Genomic DNA, 27,096 nt, shown 5'->3' with positions numbered 1-27,096 from the left:
ATTAAAAAAAATTTTAGAAAAAAAAAAAAAGAATCAACATTTAGGATAAACTGGAAATCACATTTACTGCAGACATATGATAGCAAATTTAGATGTAAACTTAATAATAGTTGAAGGGGGAAAGAGTTTTATAAAGGCTTTCAGCAAGGACTTTAAGTAGGAAAGTCTGGAGAGTAGTGCCCTCCACCTGCAAGCTGAGCCGCAGCTGTCTCTGTCTCCTTCCTGCAGGAGGAAGAGGCCCCGGGGAGGTTGTGAGCCCGGCTCTGGTCTGGGATGAAGGGCGGCTGGAAGGAAGCAGGAAGGGGAAGCAGAGGCTGCTCGGAGACGCCAGAGGGGACCTTGGAGTTAAAAGCGAATTTGAGCAGTAGATGTCGCTTCAGAGCAGCGGTGCCACACTGTGGGGCTTCAGAAGCAGGGAGACCAAGTCCCCTCACTGCTCCCAAGGTGGCTCCTGTCACCAGATCCATTCCATCTTCTCAAAGGCTTCAAGCGCACTTGAAACTCAAGAGTCACCAGAATCTGTTGCATCCAGGGAAGGCACAAATGAGACTTGAATGCAGGTGACAGCGAGGAATGAGAAACATCCTGGACTGGAAGTGATTATCTTTCCTGGAAATGCTCTCTCCTTCTGGGCTGGTGACACAGTCCCAGGAGACACCCCTCTGCAGCCACCACATCCCCACTCACCCCCAACGACTCCCCTAGCTTCGATGGTCAGAGTGCCTAGCCAGCTGCCCCTACGTCCACGTTCAAGGCTCAGTATCACCTCCCCTCTTCTCAGTCTGTAATTGGACACCCACCAACGCAGCTACTTGATTAATGAGGCATTCTTCATTGGGCCAGGAGCCAGGTTGTATTTCCAAAGCCTGTTAAGATGCCCAGTATTTCAAAGACCCTCTATTAAGGATTTCTTAAAGGAAGGATAGTATTTGTTGAATGAACGATCAATGCATAAAAACAACAATCAAATCTCCCACTGAATTGAGAGAGATAGAAAAGGGTCCAGTTGAGGCAAGCAGATGTCAGTTCTCAGGGAGAATACCCACAATGCATCACGGTCCCCAAGGACAAGTAAGACTTAAAGAGCAGGGCATAGGGAACAGCAGGAACACGGCCATGGGCACAGGTGTCCCTGCTGGGCATGGTGTCCCTGTCAGGGACTCCCAGGCTGCCATGTGAGGTAGGGTAAACAGTGATGGACTCCAAGGTGACATCAACAGCATCTTCTTCTTCCTGTGGGCATTAGGTTGTTGATTTCCAAATGGCTTCCTGGCTTAGATCTCTCTATTTAACCTTCTTCGAAAGCCCTACAAAACATCTCTTCCCTTAGAAAGAATGACATCTTGTGACTGACCAGGTTTAGACCATTGTGTGATTTTTATGGAGGTGCAATCTTTTAATTTCTGTTGATGCATTTGTCTAGTGAAGTCCTCTCAGCTTGCTGGGGAGGAGTACTCTGTACAGTAGGCTGTTGCTACTTCAGGGTTGGGCTTTCGCAGACTCACTGTTTTGTGGGTTTTCAAAAAAATACTAACCTAAATTTTTTATTGTGGATATTTTGCTATATCACGGGATTTTGCGGTAGTATACAATATATATGTGTTGTCAAAATTACATAGGTTTACAAATTTAGAAAGTGGTTAATAACATTAGAAATGTTTTTAAAAGTGTGGGAAAGGTTTATAAGAGTGTAGGAAGGGTTTATAAAGCCTTAAATATATATATATTTTACATATACATATATATATATATACACTAAAATAAATATATGTTGCTACTTTGCTGATTTTCACTGATCGTGGGGGTATCTGGAATGTAGCCTCCTTGAGAAGTGAGGGGCACTTTATTCTGACTAGGGGACCCTTGCCTTTATTTGCCAATACTTGTAGAATGGGGATGTGGTCTATTTATTGGCCCAACTCAAGGTGGAACCCTAGGAGGGTTCCCAAAGTGGGGTTCCGGGGCTGGCAGGGTCAGCATCATGGGATCCTGTCACACCTGCTAATTGTTAGGCCCCACCCTGGGTCTGGGGAGTCTGCTGCACCCTCAAGTTGACCGCTGGAGGTTGTCTAGTTTGCCCAGGTCTTAGTCACTTCCTTATTGCTGGGATTCAATACATTGTGACATCTACACATTAAAGGAGGAGAGGTTCATTTCGGCTCACACTTCAGTCCATAGCTGGCTGGCTCCATGGCACCACCGCAAGGTCCAGGGGCCCAGAGGAGGACAGCTATTCACCTCATGTTGGCCTGGAAGTGGGAGATCCAGGAAGAGAGATTCACCTTAGCAGACCCCGCCCCCGTGGACCCCCCTCTGCCAAACAGACCCTACCCCCTAGCAGCAAGCTAGCTGCACCCCCATAACCCAGTCATATTTGAAAGCCCCACCTGGGAGCGCATGAAGCTTCATGGGGGACATCCAGATACAAACTATAGCACTCGACACAATGTGTCCCCCGGGCCCAGAACAGTGCCTGGCTTAGGGTAGGTGATTGGGAATCATTTGCTCAGTGACAGAGAGAGAACACTGTTTCTGCACCAGAGCATAGGCGGTAATAGCAAAACCATGTGCTATTTATTTGACATGAAATTTGTGTATTTTGAATAGGTACTGTATTCCCAAGGCTCCGAACTCAAAAGATTATAAAAGATATACCAAAAGATGGAAATTATCCCAAACAAATGCTTGAAAACAAAGTGAAAAATCACAGCAAAACAGTTTTAAGAGGTGTATGTGAGAAGTCTCCCACCTGCCTCAGATCCCTGGGCCAGCCTACACCCAGCCGGGCACAACCAATCAGGTTTCTCCGTATCCACCTGTGTGTGTGTGTGTGTGTGTGTGTGCGCGTGTGTGCATGTGTGACACCCACAAGAATGGCTGCCACTGCACCTCCTGTGGGAAGATGGCATCCTGGGCCCAAGTACCCTCTTGCCAAATGGCTACTTGAAATGTGTCATGGGAAGTCTGGGGGGTGTTCTCGGTGGGTTAGCCGAGGCACAGAACTGCTGTCATACCAACTCAGGATTCACGTCTCTATTTTTCTAAGCAGGTAACTACTATACTGCACACATGCAACGTTTCCTATTGGGCAATTGGTACCAGGAGGGTTTTCATTCATAAACTAAGGAACAGAACTACTACTTTCACATGTATTCAGTCAATTTCCTCCTCAGAGCAGGGATCCAGGATACCACACTGGGCTCGACAAATAAACATTCCCTGAAAACCCGAGGCCCTCGCCCACAGCCCCACAGCCCTGTGACCGCCTCTCCCACACGCCCACCACAGCGCACTCCAACCACCTGCTTCTGCTTCTGTCACCCCGGCACTACCCCAGTCCCCCAGAGGCAGGGACAGCAAATGACCTGTCTTGGGTTCTCAGTCAGTGACTAAGACCCAGCAGATGCTGAACTGGAATAGCGAGCTAAATAAAATGAGACCTACATTAGGCTCCATGCCTCTGACACAGACCAGGTGCAGAATTTACTATCCCTGGTGTGCAGCTGGGTGCCCTGCGGTAATCCATGCAGAACTGTGGATAAAACAAGGTTCACCGCAGCCTGCTCGTGAAAGTGGGGGCTCACACACGGACAGTGCAGTTAGGAAACATTTCTAGCTTTGAAGATCGTGTGGTCCCTGTCACAGCTCTGCCTCTGTAATATGGGCAGGTGTGACTGTATTCCAATACAATCTCATAGAAGGATGCTGCAATTTGAATTTTATATATCTATATCTATCTATCTATCTATCTATCTATCTATCTATCTATCTCTATATATATCTTTCCTTCTTTCTTTTTTGTGGTACTGGGAATTGAACTCACAACTCTTGCTTGCACTTTACTGACAGGTATGCTGGGCCACTGAGCTACATCCTCAGCCCATCATATAATTCTAATATAGCAAGAAATATTGCTTTTTAAAAAAATGCTCTTTTTTTTTTTCCTTCTTTTTTTGCAATTCCGGGGATTGAACTCAGGACCCTGCACTTGCCAGGCAAGTGCTTACTCTACTGAGCTATCTCTCCAGCCTCTTTTAATGTTTCTTCCAACAATTAAAACTGCCAGAACCCTCCATCACTCACAGGCTGTCTGACAGCAGGTGTGAGCCAAACTTGCACAGGACTTGGCCTGAGCTTCAGTTTGCACTGCTTTTCTAGGCGAGCATCAAAGTCCTCTCCCCCTCCCCCAGGGACACCAGGGGCAGAGGACACGGTCTGCAAGAGTGATGTCTGTCCCAAGGCCATCCTCTGAACCAGGGACACAAGCAGAGAGACATCAGGAGAGGAAGTTGACTTTGGCAGAGGTCCCTGCAGTACTCCTCTGCTTGTGATTCAGAAGGGGCAACACCCTCCTCCTGCCAGACCACCACCACTTGTTTGAGGAGGAAGAGCCAAAGGCTTTCCTTTTCGTAACTGGCAGTCCTTCAGACTATGCACAGCTCCGCAAACACCCTGGCAGGCCTGTGCAGCAGCCAAGCCTTCCTGCCGGGTCTGGAAAGGAAGCGGAAGTCAGATCCCCGGGGATTCTTCTTCCCAGAGCCAGGAGCTGAGGGCCGCCCTCCAAGATGTGGGCTGGTGGCTCGTGGCTCCCTTTTAGCAATGTTGTTACTCTAAATGCTTTCCGATTAGTTTTTCAAATAATGCCAGTGGGTATTTTTTAAGCCAGTAACCCGATTACCATGGATGTGTTCTGCCAGTGCTGGCGGTTAGCACCGAAATCTCCCCCAACGCGGTGTCTGGCTCGCTCCCTTCCTTCCTGGCCTGGGCTTTGGGCTGACACCCAGCTATGGGAGGGTTTCCTCAGTTGCCTGGGGCTCCACGGGACATTAACTTCTCCATGTCAGGGGCACCCGATGCTTTCTCCAAGTTCTAGGAACTGGCTGGGTTTAACGCTGACAGTTTGGACTGTGTCCTGTGGGTTCTCTCTGCCAGGACAGAGGCCGAAGCTTGTTCACCTTTTGGTGTGGAGGCTTCTGGTCCTCTCTGTCACCACCTCTTTTCCTCTGGACTAGTGATAGCTCTTCACCAGGTACTTCAACATCGCCCCCCTCAGCCACATGACACCGCTTCTTTCTCCCTAGCTGGTGTGGATGGCATGTGTGTGTGTCTGGCGACAAAGGGATGGCATGAGCCACGCAGTCTAGGGCAGCCTGGAGGAGGCAGGCATGGTCTACAGTCTGGCTGACACACACCCAGCACATTGTCCAAGCTGCCTTCCTCTAAAATTAACTAGGACCAGGTGGTGAAATCAGGGTATACGCACAGATTCTGCCTGGGGGGCTCTAGAGGGGCAGTAGGTCAATAGCCAGAGCCCAGGGATTTGGTTCCATGGACTCTGGGATCCTGAGAAGGTCACTTGCCCTCTCTGGGCCTCAGCCATGTTTTTTTTTTTTGTTTGTTTGTTTTTGAGCCAAAGTCTCACTATGTAGCCAGGTTGGTCTTGAACCCCCAGCAACCCCTTGCCTCAGCCTCTGAGTCCTGGGATTTTAGGTGTGCACCACCAAGCCTGGCCCAGCCAAGTTTTGTATATCCAAATAACTGAAGTATTTTCTAGAGGGTGCCTGATAAAATTCACGCAATCTTTCATGGATTTGTAGAAGCCCAAATCCAGGCTTCTGTGCCTAGTCAGTTTTCGCAGAATAGACTTCTGTAAAAGAACTGTGTGTGGCACAAATCCACAGAACCTGGAGGCCACCAGGTGGTGTTGACCTGTCCTCTAGGAGCCACAGAAGTCAGGGAGGGGAGGCAGTGTTAGGTGGGTGTAACTGATGTGACCAGGTGCTTCCTGTACAACACACAGCTCTGGGAGGCTGGTGGGGGATAGGCTGCAACACGGCCACTGGGATTAATGTCCCTTGCTTTAGTACTGATAAAGTCAGCACAGCTTTGGGTGCCAGGGAAAAGGTGGCATGAAGCGAATGTGGAGACCACAGAGCAAGCTCTCAGCCCAAGCTTGGGGCATCCTAGAACCCCAGGCGCTGCAAGGGCTGCACCAGGGACAAGGACCACGAGGCCTGCCTGGCTCCTGCAGCTACTGGCAATGGTAAGGCTGCCATCAAGAGGCCTGTAGAGAGACAGTCACCGTGCTAGGGAGTCCTGGGGGGGTCTGAATGCAAGCCACCACCTATCTTCATGTTTCTCTTAAGGGCTGTTAGGAGGTTTTCAGAACCAAGCGGCAGCTACCCTGAAGACGTGCTCTGTGTTGGGAGGGACGGGCAGGCCAGCAACAAGAGCATACACTGAGGACCTTCTCTGTCAGGACACTGCTACAGCAGGTTAAACCTCGCCACGTGTGCTTCCACAAGAACTCCCAAGGCTTTCACAGGAGGAGCAGAGAGGGGCAACCTGCAACCCCAGCTTGAAGGGTGGGAGCTCCACAGTCCAGGGAGGGCAGCGGGCAGGCTCTTGTAGCTGGGGACTCAACCGGGTCTTGCAGGGTGGAGGGCTGGGTGGGGTCCAGAGCTCAGAGAGGGGGTCTCCTACTCCTGCCCTGGAGGCTTCAGAGCACAGACTTCTGAATCAGCTCTGGGACCATGGCCAGAAACAGGCCAAAGCTAGGCAGGGCAGGGCAGGGCAGGGCAGGGCAGGGCAGGGCAGGGCAGGGCAGAAGGGAGGCCTGGGGAGTGTGGGAGACTAAGATGGAGGAGAAAGGGTGCTGGCAGGAAGCTCAGCCTGCCTGGCCCCACCTGCGCCTCAGAGTGAATTATTAATCTATAAAAACAGTCAAGCACCCAACGGCTCCATGACTATTGTGCAAGCCCCGCACCCAACATCCTGGGAACCAGAGTGTCCAGAGTGCCAGCAGGTGGGCAGTGCAGCTTGGCTTCCTTATAGGAAAAGGGGGAGGGCGTGGTGGGCCCTGTCATTGTCCTGGCGACAGACAGTGATGCCCCCATGTACAGTCGCTGAGCACTGGTGGCTCGGGTTGGGGTTTGCTGGGCTCCCTGGCTGTGTGTTTCAGACAGGAAGGCCCTTGGCAGAAGGCCCAGGGCACCCCAGGCCGGGACAATAGTGCCACACTCGGGCCTTGCTTCTGTAAACAGTGACAGAGTCACACAGAGTCACATCCTGGTCCAGGCCTCAGCCCTCGGGCTCTTGGTTTGTTTTGGCTCAGAGTTGAGAGGTCTTTGGGGAGTTCTGGGCATCCACAAACCGGAGGGGCTGCTGGCATCTGGCTGGAGCCTCCCAGCGGCATTTCCCAAGAGTCCTCCTCACAGGGCCTCAGCTATCACACGTGGCTCCGGTAGGCACCTCCTGCTCCCCTCCATGCCAGGCTGCATCTTCCACCTGGCATCAGGCGTTCCTGGCGGGCACGAACTCCATGACACCAGGCAGAGGACTCAATGCTTACCCAGGCAGCCCCAGAGATGTGACATTCGCCTGCCCCACCTCTTGGCTGTCCCTGGTGAAGTCTCCTTTGCCCTCCACTTTTCCTCGGCACTCTGGCTGCCATCAGCAAAGGAGGCTCCACATCTGAGGGCCCAAGAGAAGCTCCGGGTCCTGGTGGCACCTTGTGTAGTCTCCCAAAGCAGGGTGTGACAGACCACAGAGCCAATGGGGGGACATTCTGGAGCAGACAAGCCATGTGAGCTGCTGAGGATAGAGAGAAGGAGGTCCTCACCCCGAACTCCTTCTGAGTTACAGCACACCTAAGGTAGAAAAACCGCACGGAGTAATTGACAGAGGCCCTAAGAGCTCAGTGTTACAGAATCAGGTTGGAAGTGCAAGTTCCCACTGGGGGAAGTTCTGGGTGTGGGTGGCAGAGGGCTCACAGCCTGGCTTGTACACATAGTGAGGCCTTGGAGTACAGGGGTGTCCTGCCCTGTCTGAGTCTGCTGCCTCCTTTGGCAGTCTTCATGTTCTCCCAGGAATTCCCAAATGGCTCTACCAGGCTCAGACACCTTGGGATTCTATTTTTCAACCAATCCCAGACCTTAAGTTCCCTGGGAGTTTTTAGGTCTCTTCCCCTCTCTCTCCTGGATGCCACAAGCAGCACTTGGTCCAAAGCCAATCTCCCAATGTTTATGGATTGCACCCGAATCTGTCAGCTACAACCCTGGCTAAAGATCAGGTAACGAGGGAGCTAGTTACGTTTTTGAGGACCAAGCGGTCCAGCCTTCAGCCTGTGCTGCCTGCAGGAGGCTCCCCCAAACCCCAGGTCTTCCTCACGCTTCTTCCACCTGGCTGACCTCCCTATGACAGGAATGTTCCCAAACATGGCACCCAAGAGCTACTGTGAGAATTTCTTTAACATCCACACCCAGTGGGGAGGAAGAGGGAGATGGCTTTGTATTTTCATGAGACTGAACTCTTGTGTTGCCCAGACTGGCCTCAATTTTCTCACTTCAAAATGATCTCCCAATAACTGAAGAGCAGCCAGAACGGAGGATCGAGGGCCATGATAGTAAAGCTGGGGGAGGCAGAGTAAGATGCTTGTCCTTATCCTAGGTGCATGGGGTGCTCCAAAATCATCTCCAGCTTTGTGTGCGGAAGCCCAGGTGTCGACATGCATTTGCAAAGCTCTCTCTCTCTCTCTCTGACTCAGCAAAATTTGCGGCCACGCTATTCCTGGCTTTGCAGCCAAGACACGAAATAGAAGCTGCTGTGTACACACTCAAATAATAATGAGAGAAAACACATTTCTACGCATCTTGGAGGAAGCTCAAAATGTAATAATCAAGTGCCATGTTTTGTAGTACAGATCTATTCATGAGAAGACGAATGGAATTGTTTGGGGAGAGGATCACATTCACTTAATTGGGGTTCGAAGTAGTGTTCCCACTTCATCAAGGCTCATCTGGACCAACAACTCACAGCTCCCTGGCTGGACAAAGTCTGACAGGAGCTACGTCAAGCCCAGGAGCTGCAGTTGTCACCCTGGTGCAGACAATGTGTCAGGGGTGGTGAGCGAGGACACTGAAACCTTGTTGTAAGGGAGGGTTGGCCTGGAACTCAGAGAGATCCTCCTATTTTAGCCTCCCCAGTGCTGGGATTACACGTATGAGCCACTACCACCAGGGGAAGCCTGTGTTTCAGGGAGCTCAGAAGAGGGCGATGCTTAGGGATGCTGGGGGGCAGGAACTAGGGGTGGAATGGAGGTACACGATGGGGAGTGGCAAGGTGACCCCTGGAGATCGAGGACACATGGATGAAGCCTAGGGCACCGGGCAAGCTCGGTGAGGGAACCTCTCAGTGCAGCTTCCCAGGTCACTGGGCACACGGCCGCCTTGTCTGCCTCCTGTCAGCGTCCCCCCCCTCCAAGGCTCCCTTCATCCCTGTACCCACTGGGTGCTAAAGGGCAAGAGAGGCAGGGGTAGGAGAGGGGAAGCTGTCACAGCAGACTCGGCCCCTCCACAGCTGCTTCTGACAAGGTACGGGACACCATGTCGCCCTAACCAGCAGGTGCATGTGTGCGTGCGTGAGAGAGAGAGAGAGCGAGAGAGAGCGCACACTTGCACCAGCAGCTCCTCCCAGCCAGCCCTGGCGTGTGATTTGTGCTGATGGTATACTGACAACACACCCATCAACTGTCAGCTCAACGTGTCTAAATATTATGTTCCCTCGCCCAGAACAGCATTTTTTTAATTTAAAAAAAAAAAAAAAAAGTTAGGTGGCAATCACACTCGTGATGGGGGGGGCCAGTTAAGAAAATGAATCCTTCACTCCTCCCTTGCAACGCAAGAGTGAGGTCCTGTTAATGGTCCCGAGAGGTGCCGCTCAACGCTGGGATGTGAACAGTCCGCGGTGGTGGCCGGAGTTTGTCTGGCATCAATGGAGCCCAAGAAAGACAGGCTTTCCAGGGTCACAGCCACAGCTCATCGGAGCTACCCCAGGCTCTGACAGGGACCCTGAGCAATCTGCAAGGTGTGCGTGTCCTCAAGGCCAGAGGTAATATTCTAAACTGCGCTGGATGAAGTACCAACATATGGCCAGGTGTGATCATGGCTTAGGGTGGATATTTAAATTTTAAGGAGTATTACAAGAAGGACACATTACCATGAGGGAATGGCAAGGGAGCTCAGAACACTCCCCTTCAATTCAAACATGCTCGGATTAAAGCGCCTACAAGCAGGCACATGAACCAGGGGTGTGATCCCTGGGGCTGCCTTGCTAGCCCTGCCCCTAGGGCCCCCCGAGATGGCAGTTGAGACTGGGCACAGTGGCGCCTGCCTGTAATCCCAGCTCTTGGGAGGCTGTAAACAGGCGGATCACTATGAGTCAATCTAGTAGTGAGACCCTGAACACCCTGCAGACCCTTCCCTACCCAAAAAAAAAAAATCATACATGCTTCTCCCATCCCTTTTGCCACTTTCGGAGGCAGCTCTGCAAATTTGATTCTGTGCCTGTCTTCAGTTATGCTGTCTTGCCTGCTCTGACGTGCTGAATTGATTCAAAACGTTTCCCTTTCATGCTCATTTTGACTTTTGGGAAGAGCCAGGAGCTGCGCGGTGCCACATCTGGTGGATGATGCAGATGCCTTCCGCGGATGGCACCGGGCAGCAGCATTCACTGTGTTTTTGATTGCACCTCTTATGGACATTCACGAAAGTGGCCTTACAGAACTGCTTCAGAAAGTGACAAGAACACACAGACAAGGATTTCCTGGACAGAACCCCAGTTGCACAGGAAAATGGGCGAAGAATCAAGAAATGGGACCACACCAAATCAGAAAGCTTCTGGACAGCAAGGGAAATAACTAACAGAATGAAGAGGCAACTTACAGAACGGGAAAAAGATTTTGCCAGCTGCTGCTTGGATAGATGACAAACATGTAGAAAACACAAAGAACTAAAACCAAACGAGATCCCCCAAATAAAAGATTCAGTCAAAACATGGGCAACTGTAATGAAGAGACACTTTGCAGAGGAGGTACAAATGGCCAACAAAAACACAAAGAAACGTCCAACGTTACTGGGCATTAGAGTAATGCAAATTGAAACAGCACTGAGATTCCATCTTACTCCAGAAAGAACGGTCGCCACCAAGAAATCAAATGACAAATCTGGTGAGGACGTGGGGAAAAAGGAACTCATCTACACTGTTGGTGAGAATGCAAACTAGCACACCACTGTAGAGATCACTATGAGATCCCTCAAAAAACTAAAAGTATACACGTGTTTGTGGCACATGACTGTAATCCCAGCACTCGGGAGGCTGAGGCAGGAGGACTGTTTGAGTGGGAGGCCAGCCTGGGCTACCCAGTGAGTTCAAATTCAGTCTGCACTGCATAGTGAGACCCCACTGCAAAAACAAAAACAAAACCCATCAAAAACCGAAACTAGAAATTCTGTTTAACCCAGCTATTCTTCTTCCAGATATCTTCCGGAACAAGGGAAAGACGTCATGGTCCAGTCACCCCTGCACACCCACATTTACAGCAGCACAGTTTATTGTAAGTGAATCTTGGAAGCAGGCTATGTGTTCATGCACAGACGAACAGGAAAGAAGATGGAGTATTTATACACCATGCAGCAGCAGCGGCCTGGGGCCCTCTGGTGTAAGGACTAATGACCTCACCTTCCCCCAACACCCACAAAAGCACGGATGCCCCAGGTGTTTCATTTGCAACCAGAGTACAGGTCCAGGCTTGTGGCCGAAAGGCTCAACTCCATTCCCTGGGCAGGGCGGCTGCTAGCAGAAGGCGACTGCATGCACAAAGCTCCCATGGTGCCCGCTGGTCAGCATAACCGAGGGGCACACGAGAAGGAATCAGAGTGGTGCTGGCTTAGGCCAAGCTCCCCATCTTGGTGTTGTCAGTAATGAAAGTGGGGGTACCGTCCTCAGGGTCTGGCTCTCAGGCAGCTCAAGCCCCCGCACAAAGAAAAGTCACTGTTCAGTGGCCACCTAAGGTGCAATGGCAGCCACACTCGTTCATGAGAAAGCCCACAGGGGCGCCCCATGGCCTGAAGCCAGGCAGCCCTGCTGCCAGAGTGGGGAAGGTCACATTCTACTCCCCTCAGTCTAGCGCCTCAGCAGGTGCCTAGTACATACGCGGTGCCATCACTTTTACGCTGGCAGCCTCTCCTCTGCTGAGACGAGAACCTCTCTGGCACCCCGTTGGGCAGGGCCATGCCAGGGAAGCGGGTCTGGGGCAGCCCAAATGGCACTCATGGGTTCCTGATCTGATGGGCAATTCCCTCAGAGCTCGTGCCAGCCTCCCAGAGCTTGGCAAAGTGAAACTGCGACCGGCCCAACTCCTACCCTGTGGGGGGCACCTCACCTGTCATCTCTGGGAAACACACCCACAGGACATGTGTCCTCTCCCTGAGCTAAGCGATGAGGACTCCTGGGGTCACATATGCTGGTGGAAGAAACCAAACGATGGGGACAGGAACCAAAGGCATCTGGTTCGAAGCCAGAGGTGCAAGGACAACACACTCCAATGCTCCTAGCTGGAATGCAGCGCCACTGTGGGGCGGTGCTGTGTCCCCTGGGAAGCCAGGGAGGAAACTCTATTTGTTCCTCATTCATCGATAAAAATGTTCCAGCTTTCTGTGAGTCACTCTCATAGTAGCACCCCTCCCCCACTCCATTCTTGGCCTTCGGGGCCTACACCGAGTCTCCCCTCTCCTCTGGTGACTGCTCACAGATTATCTTCCTGCACAGGAAATTTAAACATTCTTTAAAGCCCACTTCCCCTGCCTGCCTCCCCCATCGCACCCAGCCGCTGCGTACTCAGGAAGTGCAGCCCTCTATCAAGATAACCCGGACTGAGCAGAGAAGGAGACCAGCCTGGTGGCCTTCTGGGTGATGAATTCCCCTCCCCACACCTTGGACTCCACCTCTGTGGAACTAAGAGGCAGGAGTGATGAGCTCCCAGGAGGTCCGCTGCCTGGGACCTGCTAAGGCTCAGTGTGATGAGCCTCCATGGACCCTGTCCTGGGATACCCCAAGTCCAGAGCCAGCTGGGCACAGTGGCACATGCCTGTAATCTCAGCACTCTGCCAGGCGAGTCTGAAGGATTGCGAGTTTGAACCCAACATGGGCAACTTGGTGAGACTCCATCTCAAAATAAAAAATCCAAATAGCACAGAGGATTAAAGAGCCTGCTTAGGCAGACACAGGGGCTAGGGTTTGATCCCTGGGCCTACTATGCCAGCCCTGCCCCTGGGGCACGCTGAGACAACGATTGAGACTGAGCATGGTGGCATGTGCCTATAATCCCAGCACTTGGGAGGCTGTAAACAGGCGGATCACTTCAAGTCTGATCTAGTAGTGAGACCCTGAACACCCTGTAGACCCCTAAAATACAGAAAAATAAAATAAAATCAAAAATAAATAAAATGAAAAAGGGCTGGCATGTAGCTCCATGTGAAGGTCCTGGGTTTAATCCTCAACACTAGGAAAGAACAAAAACAAACCCAGGACAGGATATCAGACAGTAGGATTTCCTACCACTGGGGCCCTAGGGGGTCCCTGAAGATCTAGCCTGCGGTAAAGATGCTGGACACCTGTCTTCAGTTCATCCCACCATCCTTTGAAAGAATGAAGAGAGTGAGTGGGGGTGGAGTGCGGGGATTGGAGGAGCCTGATGCTTGTGCTACATGGCTGTCTTTGCAAACATGGAGTGACACATATGACCAAGATGCATTTTCAGAGGTCCATTCTACAGAGAGAAGGAGCTGCCTGATGGTCCCTTTCCCACGACACACTTCAGGACTCGGTGCACAACACATTTCCATCACCTCCAGGGTGACTCTCAAAGCGCAGCTGCTCTTTGCCTGGACACCTCCCATTTCTGCCCACCCGGATTCCCTCATCCCAGATTCCCCAGGTGGCCCTGGACATGACGCTCCTGCCCTCCTGGAGCTAGACGGTCTCCTCTGTATCCTGCATTATGCTCAGGGGTCAGCCAACAGAACTCACCCTGGGGACTCCCTGGTGGAGAACAAGGAGACTAAGAGTTGTGCTGCCTGTGGACGAGGCCGGTTGTGTACTGCAATAATCAACCCTGGCTCCCAGCTCTGAGTAACTAGAAGGAAGAAAGGGAAGGCAGCGTGGACCTTCATCCTGCTAACAGACTGGGAGGTTTGCGGGTGGGGCTGTGAGACAGGCAGGGAAGGAGGAGCTCAGGACACAGCTGGGGGCCTTGGGACAACCAAGGAGCCCCCTGCTGCCTCTACCACCTCTGTGTCCAGCTTCCTAGCAACATTCGCGAGAGGTCCCCACACTTAGGGAGCTGGTAACACGGGCGAATGTGGACTGCAGGACTCGCAGGCCCTCATGTGCCAATGCTGGGCGACTCTTCAGGAGCAGCCGTCTGCAGGGCTGGCAGCCTGCGCCTCATGGCCTCAACAGAAGCACCTCCGACCCTCAGGCCCCACTCCTCTGCTGGGATGTGGAGCCCTCTGTAGCTGCTTTTCCCCACCTGTCCCTTGGGTCAGCCCCAACCTCCCCTCCAGTCTCCCCAGGAGTTATTGCTACCACCAAGGGCAAAGGGCTCCCCCATGAAAGCTGCTCTGACATTCATATAAGGATATTTTATCCTTTCTGTATTTTTTCATTAAAAGGGCTTACAAAAATATTAGACTCAGAGCTGGCCAGATAGCTCAGTGGACTGAAGTGCCTGCTTAGGCAAAGCTCAGGGACCGAGGTTTGATTCTCAGCACCACATGCTATGTTGGCCCCACTCCCAGAGCACACTGAGACTGGGCATGGTGGCACGCGCCTGTAATTCCAGCGCTTGGAAGGCTGAAAACAGGAGGATCACTCCGAGTCTGATCTATGTAGTGAGACCTTGTACTAAGCACATTTAATATGTCACTCATTTTTGGAGACCGTTTGGCTTCACAGCTGCTCTGCACACTTTTTAGATCATACCTCCATATAGAGCTCAGTGTCAATAGGAACAGCAGGCGCAGAGATAACGGCTGTTGCCTGATCCCTATCAAATCAGAAGTGATCTGCTACCGATCTAGTGGTAATTGAAAGCCACTTCCTAGGAGGTGAAGTAAAAAGTCTCATGCCAGCTGTCAGGCCAGAGAGGCAGGTGAATGCTGAAGCCCCTTCCTCCCTGCCCTGTCGCTGCTGCGAGGGTGCCCACCAATCTGGGCTGCCACAGTGAGTGGCACAGAGTGGCTCCAGCCTCTCCTGGCCCCGCTCCAGGCACAGCTCACAGCAAGGGTCCAGATGCGGGAATGCATGACCCAGCCTCATCTCTGGAATCTTAAGCTTCAGATATCTGCAGACATAGCCAAAACTGTGCTCTGTCTCACATAGGTTATTTTATTTTTTTATGTATTTAGTACAAGGTCTCACTACACAGATGGGACTTGTAGTGATCCTCCTGTTTTCAGCCTCCCAAGTGCTGGGATTACAGGCATGTGCCACCACGCCCAGTCTTAATTGCCATCTCAGTGTACCCTGGGGGTGGGACTGGCTGGGGATCCAACCCAGTCCCTGAGTCTGCCTAAGCAAGCACTTTAACCCACTGAGCTATCTGGCCAGCCCTTTGTATTTGAGACAAAGAGTATCACTATGTTGTCCAAGCTGGCCTTGAGCACATGGACTCAACGGATCCTCCTGCCTCTGCTTCCTGGGTAGTGGGGACTATATATGCACAGCCCAAGATTATTATTTTTATTTTATTTTATTTTTTTGCAGAACTGGGGATTGAACTCAGGCCCTTGCGCTTGCCAGGGAACCAAGATTATTTAAAAAAATATCCAGTTAAAAGAAAATAATAATTGCTGGGGAGATGGCTCAGTGGAATGAGCGTTTCCCTGGCAAGTGCAAGGGCCTGAGTTCAATCCCCGGTTTTGCAAAAACAAACAAACAAAAAAAAAAAAAAAAAAAAGAAAGAAAGAAAGAAAGAAAAAGAAAATAAGCTGGTGTACGTGTGTGCATGGCTCAGAGGGTGGGGTGCTCCTACATCTACATTCATCTCTGCCTCCACTTCCACCCCATTTTAAGAAATCATTTAAAAGCATCACTGAATAAGAGACCCAGTCTGAAGTGATCTGCCGCCGGTCGTAGTGTCAAGACCGAGGGCCTAGACTACTTTCAAAGAAGCAAGTGACAGACAGAGAAACTGAGGCCCCAGAGATGAGAAGCTGACACATGCTGGCTCTGTGGTCAAGTTCAGCTTTTGCACCCTACGTCCTAAGCCACATCAGTGTGGCCTGCAGACTCCACTGCCCCTGTTGCAGGAAGGAGGGATGGGCAGACAAAAAGAAGAGGACAGGAAGTCACGGCCTGCGTGGGGTCCCAGGAGCCCCCTGAAGGGCGGAACGAAGCAGGAAAGGCACTGGTGAGCACCGGGAATGAGCCAAGGATACGCAGAAGCCATTTCCTCTCTCAAGGAAAATAAACAATAGATTCATAAACAAATTTCACAAAGCTGTCCAGCTATTTAAAGCACCCTGGTACAAACTCACATCCTCTGTGAGCAGAAAGCTAATGGCCCAGTGAGCCACAGCTATCCTGGAGAGAGGGGAGATGGGGTAGGGGCCAGGAGAGGGAAGCCCCTTCTCCATCCTTCCCCTGCTAGGTCTTGATGTGGTTCAGCTGCAGAACCTCTCTGAGCCCGGTTTACTCTTCTGTGAGAAAAAAGAACAGAAATTCCTGCCCAATGGGGCTACCATGGTACTGCAGACCAGGCGCTCTCCTCAACCTTCCTGGGCATGCCCTGGATAAAGTGTCACGGTAAAACTGAGTGTGCACTGCTGAACTCCCACAAAGGGGAGGACTCCTCACAGACCTACCAAACGCTCCCCGGAAGCAAAGAGCTAGGGAGGGGGGCTCTCACTGAGGCTGGCTTTGGTCTCAAGAGTTTGTGCTGAACCCTGGAGGTTCTGACTTTCCTAGACACATATCTGCACGGGGTTCAAAGCTTGGGGGAGACATCTCCCCTCAAAAGCAGGGACTGCAATGAGCTCCATTCTTGGACACCAAGGAATAAGCACAGAAACAAAAGGGACTGCAAGATTTCATCTTGGGCTGAGAAGAAGTTTGTTCTGAAATTGTGTAACCATAACCTGGACTTTCAAGGTACGCAGTCAGAATTACACTGTGTGTGTGGCCAGAAAGCCTTGGGCAGAGAATGAATCCCAAGCAACTTGGGGTCCACAGCCGCTCCCACCCCACCCTACACCCCATCCCCAGACAGCTAGGAAAACTGAATGCAAATCATTTCTGGAGAGACCAATTGCAGCACACACCTCAAGTGATTCTCAAGAATAGAGTTCCAAGGAGAACAAGCAGCCGACAGGAAACAAGGCAGCGAAAGCATCCAGCACCAGAGCCAGACCTGCAAACACTCCAGATTCTGCAATCACCGGACATGAGATTTATAAAATCTCCCTATAACAAATTCAGCATTTTACAGCAATAAAGGTCTTCAAACATGAGCAAGAAACGAGGGACCTGGAGAGTCACCAAGCAGATTTAAAAAAACAACGGAGCAGAACATTTAGAAATGACCAATAAAGGAAATGAAAAACTTTAATGGACTTACTAAGTGGAGTTGAAGGTACAGAGTGAATGAGCTAAATAGAAAATAAACTGAAGAAATTATTCAGAGCTCAGCACAGAGAGACAGATGAAAAACGTAAAGCAGAGGTGGCAAGAAACAGAGAAGAGAGGGTGAAACGTGAGGCACCAAGGCTCCAGAAATGAAGGGTGAGACTTTCTTAAACTACTGTACGATTGGAATCTCTAACTCTAGGAGTCCCAGTGAAAGCCAGGCAGACGCGAGAGAGAAACTTAAACCTGAATGCATCCTGGTTCTGCAGAACCTCAAAGAAAACAATCATCTTTAACACAGCCAGAGAGAAGCGCCAGACCACAGGAACAGGCATTAGACTGACAGCCAGCTTCTCAACTCCACACCGGAGGCTGGAGGACAATGACAAAGCACCAGGTCAAGACATCCAGGAAAGTCACCTTGTAGCATCAAAACTGGCATAAAGACATTTCTAAACCATCAAAAAATAAAACCTAAACAGGAACACCCTAAGAGTCTCCTATCAACAGATCTTCACTAAAGGATAATGGTAAACGATTTATTTCAAGCAGAAAGAAAATGACCCACTGCTCACGAAGAATAGTAAGAAAAATACTGGAAAGTGGGTAAAGTTATAGTAACATTGTATAACATGAGGATGTCTAATTTGTGGGGGGGGATAGGGTTGGAGGAGAACACACAGATCACAGTTAAGTTGGAGCAGTAACAGTAAATCAGGAGAGGCAGCTACTACAATTAAACTGATCTGTGGTTTTCATATTGTCTGGCAGGAAGGCAAGACATGGTTCTCTTTGGACTTGAAGAAGGCCTGTTAAATTGGGTAGGTAACCACGGCCTGAACAAATGTAAAACACGTGGATTCCAAAGAAGAAGATGGAAAACAGGATGGGGAGAGGGCACTTCACTCGACAAGAAAGAGCAGAAAAAGTGGAAAGCATGGAAAGCTGGTCAAAATAAACCCTAATTCATCTTTACGAAGAAGAGGAAACCCGCATACACCAAGGAGCACTGCCTTAAAACCAGAAAGTAAACATCTGAGTCTTGCTAGGCTCATCCAACAAACCCAGAGGGAGATTTTCACACATTTTTCTTAAGAATCAACATACTCATCAGACACAAGCAGAGAAGGATATACAGGACTCGGAGAGCTCAGCAGTCCCCATGCTGTTCGGCACGAGAGCCAGGTTCTGCAAAGGACAGGGTTTCCACGAAGGGGGGCTGGTGTTACGGTCGCAGGGCGGGCGGGCCCCGAGGATGCGCAGCACACCATTTGCAGCAGCGGCTGTGCTCCTGCAAGAATCTCACACTCCTGATCAGACAGGAGATGGGGTTCAGGTGGTGACAAACACAGGATGCTTCCCTGAACCTCCTGCCACCGTGCCTGGCTCAGGAGGTGGGGACCCCCAGTTTAGATGACTTGAACAGCCGAAGGAGCTGACTTTCATGATTGTATACAGAAAACAAAACACAACAAAGAAAACAGTTTTCAAGCACTTAAGGAACATTTAAGAAAAAGAGTTTAAAGAAGATACAATATAAAGAAGGAATACAGCATGGGGAGATAGCTCAGTGGTCTAAGCGACTGCCTGGCAAGCACAAGGACTAGGGTTCGATCCCAGGTACTGCATGCTGTGCTGGATTGGGCGAGCTATGCTGGCCCCAAACTGGGAGTGAGGCTAGAGAGATGGCTCAGTGGCTTAAGTGCCTGACTCAAAAGTGCAAGGTCCTGAGTTCAATCTCTGGTATATAAACAAACAAACAACAGAAGTTGGACATGGTGGCACATGCCCGTAATCCCAGTATTTGGAAGGCTGAGAAAGGAGGATCACTATGAGTCTGAACTGCATAGTGAGGCCCTGCACCAAATAAATAAATAAATAAATAAATAAACAAATAAATGAATGATTAAAAATAAATAAAAAGGAAGGCAGACATAATGAGCAGCACAGTGCACATTTGAAATATACAAAAAAGCCAATCTGGGTTTTCCTTTTTGGTACCAGCAATTGAACTCAGGACCTCTCTGCTGCTGAGCTACATCCTTTGCCCTCTGTTTTGGCTTTTAAAAGCAGAGCCAGGTGAGGTGGCACGTGCATAAATGTAATCCCTGCACTCTGGGAGGCTGAGGCATGAGGATCACAAATTCAAGATCCATCGGGGGAACTGAACAACTTAGTGAGACCTTGTCTCAAAAGAAAAACTAAAAATAGGGCTGGGGAGGTAGTTCAATGTTACCTGAGTTCAATACCCAGTACCATAAAAGGAAATAAATATACAGTTGGGAGTGGTGGCGCATCCCAGCACACAGGAGGCTGAGGCAGGAGGAACGTGGCACACAAGACCAGCCTGGGCTACAAAGTGAGCTCAAGGCCAGCCTGTACTGTAGTGTGAAACCTTGCCAAAAAAAAAAAAAAAAAAAAAAAAAAAAAAAAAAAAAAAAAAAAGTAAACAAATGCAGAGACCCAGGAGCTGGGTGTGGCTCAGGGTTAGAGCACCTGCCTCATGTTCAAGCAAAAATGGGTTCAATCCCCAGCTTTGAAAGAAAGAGACAGTGAGCCTGTCCTCCTCACTCATGGCCATGCCTCCTGGATCTATCTAGTACAGAACCTAGTTCAAAGGGACTCTTGACAGTCCCTGAAGAGTGACCCCAGACTGAAGAATTCTCTATTGAGATGGCACAGGGTGTGTGAGCAGGTGGCAGGGAAGACAGAGGGACACGAGGATACAGTGAACGGGCCCCATCTCGCAGAAGAATTCATACACAAAAGAGCAACCATCTCCAAAAACATCCAGAGACAGAGGCACAGGAGGTGACAGATGGCAAAGCAGGGATTGGCAGACAGGAAGCAGACCCTCTCTCCGTGTTAGGAAGGTTTTCCACTATGAACCTGCCCAGCACTGGTTAGCAAGGGGCCAATAGCCCAGGACCCCCGCGTGGGACAGGGATCTCCTGGGTCCCTTCCTGGGAGGCTCAGCTCGCTGATCAGGAGTCTTTCTTCCACCCAAACTTCCTGAAGACTTAACCCAGGTCCCAGATGCAGGAGATGCTGGAGGAGTCCCCAGGGCTCCACCTCAGACACACAACCTGTAGCGTCTGCTTTGCCTGTCAGCAGGTGTACAGTTCTGAGGTCCCGTGTCCCAGAACCTCGTCCTCCAAGCATGAGGGATTGTGCAAACACACAGTCTGTTGAGGTGAGACGCCGTCGCCTCCTGTAGAAAGAAGCAGGCTCACCTGGACTGGGGCAGCAGGTGGCAGAGAGGGGCGCCTGGCTCGGGGGACTTCTGCGGCCGCCGGGTCATGCTGCTGTCATGCTGCTGTCAGGTGGGAAGAGGAGACCTGCAGGGAAAAGGAGGAGAGGTCACTTCCTTATCTTTTGTTTTGCGTATGTGGTGCTGGGATCAAACCCAGGGCCACATCCTCAATCTCCAATTGTTTGGTTTTCAATTTTACTTTGAGACTATGTAGCCCAGACTAGCTTCAAACTTGTGGCCCTCCTGCCTCAGCCTGCTGAGTAGCTGGGATAACAAGTAGCATCATCAGGGCTGGCTGCTTGCTTGTCTTTTGCTCCTGGCTGGCCGACACCACCCCACGCTGGACATTACCGGAAGGCCTGGGGTGTTCTCAGCAAACTCTCCAAGCCCTGCAGCCCTACAACGGTGAGGAATTAAAGCTATCGAGATGAATGACAAGCAGCCCCTGCTTTCAGAAGTGGGAGCGAGGTGGGGGTCGGCACATGTTTCACTATGACATGATTTGCTAAGGGCTATGCTTTTGCAAAATTCATCCACTGTCCTTTTTTTTTTTTTTTGCAAGGGAGCTGTGGCAGCTTACAAAACTAAATGACTTACAACAACCCCAGTGTGTATTTAAACTTGAAAAATAGAGTAAAAGGCATTTTCACAAATCTCCCTCAACACATCACTACACAGTTCGGACTTGCAGTGATCCTCCTGTTTTCAGCCTCCCCAGCACTGGGATTACAGGTGTGCACCACCATGCCCGGTCTCCATGGCTGGCACAGCGTTCCCAGGGGTGGGGCCAGTGCGGCATGCGGTACTGGGGATCGAACCCCAGTCCCTGCACTTACCTAAGCAGGCGCTTAGTTCACTGAGCTGTCTCACTGCCTCCCTTGCCACTTTCTTTCTTTCTTTTTTGGCGGAACTGGGGATTGAACTCAGGCCCTTGAGCTTGCTAGGGAAGCGCTTCTTCCACTGAGCCATCTCCCTGGCCCCTCCCTTGCCACTTTCTGAAGCAGCTCTGGAAGCTCTCTCACATCCTTATATTGAGGTGATCAAAAATATGGTCACTGCTGCTGTCCAGCGCCACGAGATGGAAAAGCGGTGCACAAGGACAGGACGCTCATCCACCGCACTCACTGGGCCCAGCACCATGCGAATTCTGGCTCTTCTGAAACTGCAAAAGGAGCATGACATGACCATTTTGAATGGATTCAGGACGACATCGAGGCAGTCACGAGTGCACAACTAAAGACACTCAGGAACGAGGACGTCAGAGCTGCTGCAGGAAGTGGCAAGAGCCACTGCAGGAGTGTGTTCAAAGCAAGGGGCAGTGTTCTCAGGGGAATTCACGGCAGTGTGTCTTTCTCACTGTACCACATGTTTATTTATTTAAGCATCTTTTCTTTTGTGTATTTGGTACAGGGTCTTACTACGCAGCTCAGACTCCTAGTGATCTCCCTGTTTTCAGCCTCCCCTGTGCTGAGATGACAAGAGTGTGTCACCACACCTATACTCCGTCCCAGCTCAGCGCACCCTGGGGGCAGGGCTGGTGCAGCATGCGGGACCAGGGATCGAATCCTGGTCCCTGTGCTTGCCAAAGGAGGCGCTTGGTCCCCTGAGCTATCTCACTAGCCCCCACTGTACTACAATTTTCCCCAATAATTTTATTGAGAAACAAATAGCAATGAGACAGTTTCAAACCAAATTGGTAGGATGTACACATTTTTATTTTATTTTTTAATATATATATTTTTAACATTTTATTTATTTGTGTGTGTGTGTGTGTGTGTGTGTGTGTGTGTGTGTGTCCAGCTCAGCCCACCAGGGGGCGGGGTGGGCTGGCATGTGGTGCTGGGGGATCGAACCGTGGTCCCTGTGCTTTGCTAAGCTTGTTCTAAGTAGGTGCTTTAGACCACTGAGCCATCTCACCAGCCCCTGTACTATATTTTTAAAAAACTTAAATATGCACTGCGTTTTTTGATCATATCTTGTACAAGCGCTATGGCACAGTGCTTCTCAAACTATTGTGTTTATTTTTTATCATTTTAATTTCTAAACCATCACAGATGAATATGTTTGTGAGACAGTGTAAAAAGGACCTGCCACAAAACCAAATAAAAAGATACTCATACAAAGATCGTCCCACAAGCCCACTTTCTAACTATGGGACCCAGCATACGGTGCTCTTGATTTCTGTGCTTCTCTCGTGGCCCCTGGACTGGGAAGCAGAGCGCAGCCCAGCGCTGGGCCAGAGCCACAGCCAAGGGGCAGGGCTCCGTGAACACTTGTGCCATGCGGCCTGAGCTGCCTAGGCGGCTGGTGGGTAGCTGGGTGCAGAGAGGAACCCTAGGAATAATGATTCGGGAGTCACTCACGCTCTGGCCGATGGTGAGTTAGTTCTGTCGGGGTTGGTCCAGGAAGGACAAGTGTGGCCGGGACTTTGGGAAAGTGTGGCTTCAGGTTGTCTCACAGTGGCAGCAACCGTCTGCATTCAGAGGACAAAGCACACAGCTCGCAGAGAGACTACTCTGTGCCACCCTGTGCTCGTCCTCCCTCCCACGCCAGGAGGCCTCGCCTCGGGCTGCCTCCTGAGGCGCTCTCTAGGAAAATGAACCGGGGGGAAAAAGCCACAAGAAAATGAACTGGGCCCTGGGCCCTGAGTGCAGTGGCACAGGCCTATCATCCCAGCAATCAGGGACGCTGAGGCAGGAGGGTCCCAGATTCTGGCCCCCCTGGGGATCTTAGCAGTGCAGTGAGACCTGGTCCCAAAATAAAAAATAAAAAGAAGCTGGAATGGAGCTCAGGGTGAAGGTACTGGGTTCAATCCCCAGTACTAGGAAAGAAACAAAAAAAAACCCTGGATGTTTCAGAAAAGAGAACTTTCCAAATGACAGGGAGTGTTGCTGGTATTCATTCTTATACTTAGTGCTATAAAAAAAAATGATTTTTTTTTCAAAAATTGAGAATTCCTTTGTCTGTGGCAGCCAGCTCCTGAAGCCCTTGCCTACCCACAGCCTCCGGGCTTGAGGGAAAGCCGCAAGCCACGCTCACCCATCTGAACATCTAGGGGGAAAGTGCTCCCCGCCCTAAATGCCCAGCTTTTAAGGAATTCTTATCTTCAACTTGAGAAGAAAATAACGCTGCACAAGGAAACTTCTCTTTCCAAAGGCTTGTTTTGTTTCTCTTTAATGCAATCACATACACACTCTCACTCCCTGCTTCAAAAAGCCCAATCATCTGCAATTTTGGAGCTTGCTGTTCATGAGATTCTAGCAATAAGCACATCACAAACATTCCTATAGCAACGGAGTGTCTCTGAAGTGATGTCTGCAGCGTTACAAAGATTGTATATCATTATCTTGGATGTTGGTGAAGAGAAGCTGATGGGGGGAAACTGTTTGTATACAAATAAGTCAATATGGGAACTGGCAATTGAGCTGCAGACCTTCCCCGGGAGCCCAGCCGGGGCATGGGTGGGGACCAGGAATGCACTTGGTCCAGCACTGGGGAGGCTACGGCAGGAGGATCGGTACAAGACTGAGGCCAGCCCAGGCTACCTAATGATTTCAGGAGCAGCAAAAATCAAACCCAAGGGCCAGCCAGACAGCTCAGCATATTAAAGTGCCTACTGAGGCAGACGCAGGGGCTGGGTTCCATCTCTGGCCTGCCGTGCTGGCCCTGCCCCAGGGATGCACTGAGATGGTGACTGAGACTGGGCATGATGGTGCCCGCCTGCAATCCCAGGGCTTGGGAGGCTGAACACAGGCGGATCACTACAAGTCTGATCTGTGTAGTAAGACCCTGTACTAAATACATTAAAAAACCAACAACTAATAAATCACCATTAAAAAAAAAATCAAAACTAACCAACCAAAGAAAAAGGAATGCACTTAGTTCCTACGACTAATTCACTGCCTTTAGCCTCATGGTTGTAACTAGAGCTCTTGGCAGCACCCCAAGTCCTTGTAACCATCAGCCTTTCGTGGTCACCAATTGTACATCAGACACAGGGCTGGGCTCTTCAGTTCCTTCCCTTCCCTTTCCTGCCTCCCCTCCCCCTCTTCTTTTGAGGCAGGGTCCTTGCTAAGCAGCCCAGCGTGGCCTTAAACTCATTATGTCGCCAGGCTGACCTCGAAATTGTGATCTTCATGCCTCAGTCTACTGCGTGCTGGGATTACAGCTGTGTGCCACCACACCCATGGCTCTCTGCCAAAGACACTCAAGAGAGATTTATAAATGTAGTTATAATCCCTTTTTCTACTCAATGGAGGTTATTGGCTGGCGTTAAGGGAAAGGACTCATCTTCCTTGCAGTAGGTGGGTTAATATGTGTTAGCAAGTACAAAGTGCTGGCATACACGGCCCACTCGAGACCAGTGTGTCCCTGCTCTGGGGGCTCACTGCCTACCAAGGGAAGCCAACATTAACAAATTAGAAATAACTGTAACAGTGACACCCTAAAGAAGCGTGGCTGCTGCTCTAAGCACACAATGGTAGCCTGGCTCAGGAGAGGGCCAGCAGGGCTCTCAGAAGGAATTAAGCCTTTCATATGAATCCTAAGAATAAATCAGTGCAGTGAAGTAGGAAGGTTAAGGAGGGAAGGTGCTGCACACATGCAGGTACAAAGGAGCCTGTGCACAGGTCCTGAGGTCCGTGGCACCTGTGAGGAGAGACTCTCAGGAGAGTCGTTCTGGTTCCTATTTTTTGTTTTTCTTTTCTTTCTTTTTTTTTTTTTAGGCAGAGTTTCACTATGCAGTCTAGGCTGGCTTTGAACTCACTACACAGTCCAGGCTGGCCTCAAACTGGCAGTGATTCAGCCTCCCAGGGGCTGGGGTTATAAGCATGCACCACCCTGGCCGTGGTCATTCTGGTTCCTGATTTGATCTATGCCCTGGTCACTGTGGTAGTCAAGTCAGGTATTAAAGATGTGAGGCTTTTCCAGAAGCCACCCAAAAAATTACCTGAGCAAAGCAAGACCAGAAGATGCACATCTGCTAAATTCTCACTCTTCCGAAGCTGGCACTAGGCCAAGTAGAGGCCACCTTGCCCTGCTTCCCGACGCATAACAAGCCTTAGGATTCTTATCTCAGCTTTTCTATAATAGTGGCAATTTGGTTTAAATCAGTGTAGCCAGTGGTAAAATTAGGCAACAGTGACAAGAGATGGACAACAAGTGTGGTTTGGAGGTGTGGATGAGCACCGTCACAGGGGAGGCGCCCTGTGGGTGCCACTGCGGGAAAGTCACACGATTTCATGGCCAGAACATGAGTGCTGTAGCTTGGTGTCCCGACCTGGCCCTTGCTGGCCGCATGGCCTTGCTCTTCTTCTGGAGAACGGCAGGGCTTTCTGCCCAGGACCTCGGGGGGATCTGTGACAACTGAGATCCACACTGAGCACGCTGCCTGGCTCCCAGCAGGCCCTTGGAAAGGGACACCAGTGCCATGACCTCACCAGTGGGTGGGGACAGCCAGGCTTCTCCTTCCACAGGACAGTCACCAGGCATCACCAGGCACTGTCCAGATCACCCAGGGGTCCCAGTGCCTCACAGTTTTTCTGTCTGTGCCCACCGGGGTCCCCAGTCACAGTGCTGAGATCTCAGAGCCATTGAGACACCACTTGGAGGACTTCCAGATAACCCCACTCAGGAGTGCGGGCCCAAAGCCAGCAGACTGGGATGCACAGTCCCTGTCCCAGCGCCACACCAATGACCCGTGGGACAAAGCTGAATCCCAGATGGCACTGGAGTTAATACCTACTGCATCCCCAGGGTCCAGTCCAGGCCAGACATGGCACTGGCACTGCCCAGGGAGCTCCTGTAGGAGGTGAGATGGCTCTACAGTTAGGTTGAGTCCCCATTGTACAAGAAGGGAAACTGAGGCCCAGGACTGCGTGGCGGAGCCAGGGTGTGGAGTCCAAAGTCCATCCCCCCCCCCCCCGGGCTGGAAGCCTTGCTGGTCACCTTGCTCTGTGACCACTGAGGAGACAGCTGGAAGGCCATGTGGCTTTCTAAGGCCCCACATGCCACACTACTGCTAGGGAAGGCGGAAGACAGATCCAAGTTTTGAGGAAGGAAAAAAAATTAATACAAAGAAATGAACACTGAAAAATGGGTATAGAGAAGTGCAGGTCACAGAGGAAGGGCTCCCCTCAGCCAGAGGCAGCGGAAATGAAAGAAACAGCCACGTCCCACTAGACTGGGTGTGAGTGGGCACCACCGGGAGGAGAGGGACTCAGGATGTGCCCCAGGGCTTCTCACATGGGCAGTGGGACTGAATGAAGTGTGAAGAATTCCCTCTGTGCCACCCACAAGAAATTAGAAATTGGCACAGATTTTTGAAAAGGAAAAGGAGTTGAGGGAGGAGCAGGAGGAGAAAGAGGAGGAGGAGGAAGAGG

The 27,096-nt window shown here is 50.7% G+C and overlaps 1 protein-coding gene across 1 annotated transcript in view; it reads right to left on the bottom strand.

Annotated features, from left to right (window-relative positions):
- The window catches only part of Trerf1 (transcriptional regulating factor 1), a 196,693-nt gene that overhangs the window by 42,692 nt on the left and 126,905 nt on the right, over positions 1-27,096 (bottom strand). Inside the window, exon 4 of the mRNA XM_023721274.1 lies at positions 20,697-20,801. The gene's annotated coding sequence lies outside the window, so the exon portion shown is untranslated. The remainder of the gene's footprint in view (positions 1-20,696; positions 20,802-27,096) is intronic.

This window comes from Octodon degus, unplaced genomic scaffold (genome assembly GCF_000260255.1).
Source record: "Octodon degus isolate 3935 unplaced genomic scaffold, OctDeg1.0 scaffold00005, whole genome shotgun sequence".
NCBI classification, from domain to species: domain Eukaryota; kingdom Metazoa; phylum Chordata; class Mammalia; order Rodentia; family Octodontidae; genus Octodon; species Octodon degus.
The sequence above is the reverse complement of the archived record's forward strand: the minus strand, read 5'-3'. Positions and strand labels throughout refer to the sequence as shown.